At 49.6% G+C, this 6,302-nt stretch overlaps 1 protein-coding gene across 2 annotated transcripts in view; it reads right to left on the reverse strand.

Moving 5' to 3' along the window:
• Window positions 1–3,089, reverse strand: part of GAD1 (glutamate decarboxylase 1) — a 67,190-nt gene extending 64,101 nt beyond the window's left edge. The window contains exon 1 of one of the 2 annotated variants that reach the window (XM_076071649.1): window positions 2,969–3,089. The gene's annotated coding sequence lies outside the window, so the exon portion shown is untranslated. Of the gene's footprint in view, window positions 1–100; window positions 769–2,968 lie in introns of those variants that run through there. The other variant, XM_032965483.2, reaches the window with a different exon arrangement.
• Window positions 3,090–6,302: the final 3,213 nt, after the last annotated feature.

Genomic DNA, 6,302 nt, shown 5'->3' on the forward strand with positions numbered 1-6,302 from the left:
TGTTACGAAACGCAGACCTACTAACACCCCCCCCCACCCTCTTCCCCCTCCCAGACCCTGGTCCTTACTTCAGACAGTCACACTCGGTTTCATTCCTCACCTCGGTATTTTCCGGAACGCTGCAAGACTGGTGAGGAGTAGAGTGTCGACGGAAGGCACCACCACTACGAGAGTACTTTCGTCGTTTAAAAAAAAAGGGGGAGACGTACGTTGCAGGAGGGGTGTTTTATGTTCATTTATTACGTTACTGGCTAGAGTGCAAATGTGCGACCTATCCATAATAACCGTATCCTATTGTATTTGCTAAATAAATAAATATCGCTTTTAATATCGCAAATGATGACAATGGCACAGAGAGACCATGATCCAGCAGCGTACAGGAGACAACGGCTGACGTTTTGGGACAATGGCCCTTCTTTGCTACGAAGGGCCATTGCCCGAAACGTCACCCATTCCGTTCTTTCTGCAAGGGCTTATTTGACAAAAGCGTCGGGCCGTTACATGCCTGTGCATCACAGTATATAAAAACAACATTTTAGTTTTGTTTAATCATCTTACGGTAATGCACCCTCGCCTTACGGTGTGAAAAATAAAACACCGAGTCCGCGCACGTTGCCGCAAGGCACGCCAGATGTTTTTTTACAGAACTACTCCATACCAGAAACGTGTATAAGAACATGTGGGAATGTGCGGATTACGAGACCCATTATGGCCACGTGGAGCACCCAGAGAGATCCGAGCTCTCAGAATGGTGCTAGAGCAGTGCTTCTTAACATTTACTTCAGCCTTCCCCCCCCACCCCTTTCTCAATCGTAAAAAAAAGTATAATGTTAGCAAATAGAGGTTTGACAAAACATAGTAGTTGTACTCACGTGCCCGTGCTTAATGTGTTTGAGGATTTTTCTTCTAAACAAAATATCTGGCCACGTCTCGCAGCCCCAGAAAAGGAATCTCGCACCCCCCCCCCCAGGTGCTAGAGCATTGAGGGCCCGAAGCAGAAATTATATTGGGGGGGGGCGCTATTTCCGTTGATAAAAATCCTAGCGAGCTCACAAAAGAGATAGAGACAAGAGATAAGACACAGGGAGATGACAGAATAGACACCGACGAGAGATGCAGTCAGATGACAGAAGGAGATAGAGACAAAATACACATATTCGTCGTAAGCGTAATGGAAGACAAAAATAGAAAATGTGGTAAGATGTAGATATGATTCGTTGTTTTTTTCCCCCCCATACTAATTAGCGTCTCGATTTTATTAATAGTGCAGCGCAGCAGAAATACACGCCTCACGAAAAATTATACGGTTCAATTCCCACCTCGGGCGTCTGTGGTGTCTTTCTGTTCCCCCACCCACCCAATTGTTATGCATGGGTTTCCTCCGGGTTCTCAGGATTACCTCCCATGGAAAAAAAAACCCATGCAACTGGTATCAGCCGAACATCCCCAATTAGTGACATTGGGGATCACGACACTTGGAGGAAGCCTCCTTGAAAAGAAAAAAAAACACACATTGGAGAGTCGGGGAGTATTTTCTGGATAAATTAAATCATCTGCCGCACTCACCCACCCACCATCTGTGAGTTAGGCGAGTTTTTGCTTCAATTTGTTATGCCTAGCGCCACCATCGCCTTTCGTTCAGAGATTCACAATGGCCAGTATCCGAGTAACCCTCTTCAGCACCGCCGAGATCTCAAACTCATGCCTTGGGTATTTTGGGCGTCCCTCTTAACACAAGAGGCTCAACATGGCCGTGTTAGATAACCGATTTAACATTAGCGGATGAAAAGTCGTATGTATTTTGGAAGTTCATAATGGCCATGGTAGAACAGCAATTTCAGCAGCTTCGAGATGTCAGGTGCACACCCTGGCTGCGTCTGTATTAAAACAATAGCCATTGCAGATGCTTATTTCACCACTCATGAGATCATACGGTCAAGCCCTGCAACTGGATGAAGGTTTAAAACAAATTAGATAGAATGCCGAATTGGAACCCGATAACCAACGGTTGTAATCGAGAAAGATCGCAGGCCCACCGACTTTGCGCTCTCCCGCACGGCCACTGGCAGGATCACGCGGTGCAGTGCAATACCACATTAGACACAAAGTCATCCAACCGACACCTACACAACTAACAAAAAAAATCACCACTGCAATTTGCAAGTCAATTTAGAAGTTGTTACGTCAGGTTCTGGGAAGGCGAACCGTGAGCTCGTGCGAGGTCCCCACCCCCCACATGACCCTCGCCTGCCGTCGAGATAATTTTAAAAATCGGGGGAATTTAAAGACGCGAACCATGGGTGGAGTGCGACGGTCTGCGACACAGCGGGATTACGCGTCGAGTCAAGTTAAGGGTCGAGTCCGGTTTAACAATACGGTGTTCAAACCAAATAATCTCCACAATCCAGCACGGCAGGGAACCGGCAACAACTGTCGTTTTAACCCAGCCCCGACGGGATCACACACACACACGGGGCAGTTCCGCACCGACCTCTCTCGTGTGTGCTCACCCTCCACCCGGTGTCGGAGCCGCTAGCCCCATGCTCGCGGACACCGCTCCGCACGCGGCTTGGGTCAGCCCGCCTTCCCAGCCCGCTGTGGGGAGTAGCAGGGCACGCCGAGGAGGGCACTTGGGGGGAAAACCCGGGCCATGCCCTTCACCCCGTCCACCACTATCGCTGCAGAATCTCGACCCCACACCACCAGCCCTCCGGACACGAGATCGCCCGAGCAACCACCGCTGGTCGCTCCCCGTCTCGTGGCCGCCCCACCCGTTCGCCTGCTGCCGACTTCCTTTGCCGAAGCTCGGGTCATTGACAGCTCCCTCGTCCGTTGGCTCCCTCTTGCTCTCCACAGCCCGCACTCCCAACCAGGCCCTCGTGCAAGCATGGCCCGATCACGGACTCTCCTCCACCCACAAATAAACTATCTCGACACAACTCCATGGCGAGTGTAAGATTTAACTCACATTCAAACAGCTTGTCCCCTCGCTGCTGCTGCTGCTGCCGCCGCCGCCGACTCAAAGTTGCGCACCAGACTTGCGCCCAAACGGTGCACGGTCTCCCTGGTCCAAGCCAGGCCGTTATACTCGTGGGCCAGCCACCACCCCCCTCCTCCTCCTGCAGCCTCGCCATTGGCTCATCGGCCACATCGTGAGGAGCGGTTCACCCGTTTTCACCTGGGGGCTTTCAATTACAGCCCCCCCCACCTGGCTTAATCGGCCCTGATCGATACCTCTGACAACAGGTGGCTGATAACTGAATCAGTGGCAGGACCTGTTCCGGACCAGTTCTACCAATCCTTGGTTAAACGCGGAGATATGGTTCAGGCCTGCATTGCGGCGAGAGTTCATCCATCCCTTTGACGGAATTAAAAGTCCAACGTTGCGTATGAGACAGCCACACAACCACCTTGACGAGTTGACCGTGCGCACCCAAGTGCAGCGTCTGTGCACGTGCTACAGATGTTCGCTTATCCGACCTCGTATCTCACATCCCCCTAAACCTCAGGCCCCAATGAGTCGGATATGTGACGTACCGTGCAGGCTTATGTCAGTGTCTGTATTTAATGCACAATTTCGAAGGCCCCCTGTTTCTCCGAATGAATTGTAGTAGCGGGTGCTGCTGGCGAGCACGTATTACAGCAGGCATGGACTGTGCGTGCTGATGCGGCTACCTTAATCATACACATTGCATCTATATATACACATTGCAGGTGCAGTTGGCATTAAAGTGTTTAGTCATTCAGGATACGATGTACCGGACACTCAATTAAACCTGAGTTGATCTAAGAGAGGCCCGAAACAGGTCCCCAATGTCACTCGTTAATTTTACTGACTGAACATTTCAAAAAAAGGAACCTCCTCTTTAAAAGAGAAATGCTTACAAACTCGTTGAGGTGTTTCTTTGCTGTATTATTATTTATGATCTATAATTCTTTAATACTAGCCTTTTGCCCGTCCAAGGACGGGTGTATTGCAGTAAATCTGAAACTTGCAAGCGAAAAGCAGACCGCGACGTGATATAGTCATTGCATTAATTCGTGTGCAATTTGTAAGGGCGCGGTGATAATTTGTAAGGTCGCGGTGACATAGACCTAACTCATTTTAAGGTTATAATCCCTTGTTCATCACGACGTCATTTTTACTTATACGTCTCAACAACGTGACGGAGATCACGTGACGTGAGGGTTCTGCCTTTGTAGTGAGGGTTGTGAGTTGAATGGGGGGGGGGGTGTCCATGTGGAGGACGTCACCTTATAATGATTATAAATGAGGGGGGTTGTTCGATGTGGAGTGACGTCACCTGCTCATGATTATTAATGAGGGGGAGGGGGTCCATGTGGAGGACGTCACCTGTTAATGATCATTAATGAGGGGGGCTGATCGACGTGGAGTGACGTCACGAGCGTTGCACACAGACATTCTTGGCTCATTATAGTCGGTAATAATAATGGGGGGGGGGGGGGTCCATTTGGAGGGCGTCACCTGCTCGTGAATATTAATGAGGGGAGATGGTCGACGTGGAGTGACGTCACGAGCGTTAAGGACATTCCTGGGTGATTATAGTAGGTGTAGCATAGTATGCTCTCTATGAACAGAGGAATTATTGAGTCATCATTCCAGATACCAGTTGGCACGGAAGTTATCCATGTTAAAGAGGCTGTGTCTGAGTACCGCGCTCTTATCGTCTTGACTCCAAATTAATATGCCAATAATTGTGGCGGCGGTGGTGGTGTTAATTTAAAGTCAATTTTTTTTGTCTTTATAGACTAGTCGATGACCACCCATTTATCACACTTCGCTTCCGTGATTTTCTTGCCAAAGCTGGTGTCATAAGAGAGATGTGATGGCTACTACCCTTATTGCCTATCCTTGACGACGCTGCCACTATATACCATCAAGCTCTATAACTACGTTAGATTTGCTAAGCCCTGCGTTTCATTCACGAGCTCACTTTGTGTGGCTGTATGGCAGTTTGTGTATGGGGGTGTATGGGTGTGTTTGCTGAAAAATGCTATTCTGTGTGGGTGTGCGGCACGTGTGTCTTTGCGTAGAGAGAAATGTGAACATCACCTGCAGCTGCAATTAACATCTGTCTCAAGCCGACGCCGAGGGGGAAATGGTTGAGCTTAAGGACCGTGACTCTTGCAGCTGCTATGGCTGCCGTTAGGGAGCCAGTGCGGTGTTCCTAGAAGCCCTGGCTTACAGCGGCGGGTCCATTCTCACCATCTACATACTCCACGACCGAGGAGATGAAAACTTGTTTAAGTGGCCCACGATCACAAATTACTCGTTGATATAATATAACGAGCCTGTAGCACTACCCCTATTACCCATCATCAAGCGATCCCATCTCTGATCCCAAGGAATAGGTCTGGAGATTAGCTGAGCTGACATGTTGGGGAAGGGAGAACCCCCCCCCCTCAGCGAGGAAGGCCTGATCTTATGATGGCTGTGTTTCTGCAAGCTTCTACCAGTGAAACGTCCATTTGATACAGATACAATGGGAGGCTGATGTACCACGACCTCCTTGCTATAAAACCTTTGATGCTTCACGTAGCCTCACTCCACCTAGCTTGGCACAAGCGGGAGACATCGCTAGATGTGAACATAATAGTGAAGGCCACGTATGGTTTTGTCCACACTATACACCATACCTTAACAGGTGCTCACGAACGGCACTTTCCCCAACAGTGTGCACAGGCTACATGGGGGATATGTGTGTGTGAGCTACTGGTTTTCCAGGTTGCAAAAATGTACGTAACCATATAGGATTGCTTGCGTTCACTAACAGCGCGCACACATAGCCCTAGAAACAGATGTTCCATGTACACACCCACAATAGGTATTGTCTGGTTCTCATCGGAGGTGTACTAGACTGTGGTCTACGAAGTTTAACAGAAGAGATCTGAACACACGCACGTACACATAGACACATCTACACAACTCTGCATGCGTAGTGCAAGCACAGCGGTCCACTCAAGCGAGACTATGAAAGGGAACGATTCAAGTAACACCATTAACGCGCCTCGGCACGCGGTTCATTCCGACGCGAGCGTCCATTCTGCCCGACCCATTGTCCACCTGCATCACGTGTCCGACGCGAGCACGTGCGCCGTCTTGTTTGTCAATCCACTGCTAGATGAGAGCTCTCCCCACTCGAGGGTTGCAACCTTTTTTTTTCTTCCCCCAGGCCAAAACCCCCGGGCATGTTACGCAGTCGGCCTTTCGTCCAGTGCCGGATTATCTCTGTAGCACGTGTGGTAGCTACACGTGTGGTAGCTACACGTGTGGTAGCTAC

Source organism: Petromyzon marinus, chromosome 34, assembly GCF_048934315.1.
Source record: "Petromyzon marinus isolate PM22_M1 ecotype Great Lakes invasive population chromosome 34, UKy_Petmar_22M1.pri1.0, whole genome shotgun sequence".
Classification (NCBI taxonomy): domain Eukaryota; kingdom Metazoa; phylum Chordata; class Hyperoartia; order Petromyzontiformes; family Petromyzontidae; genus Petromyzon; species Petromyzon marinus.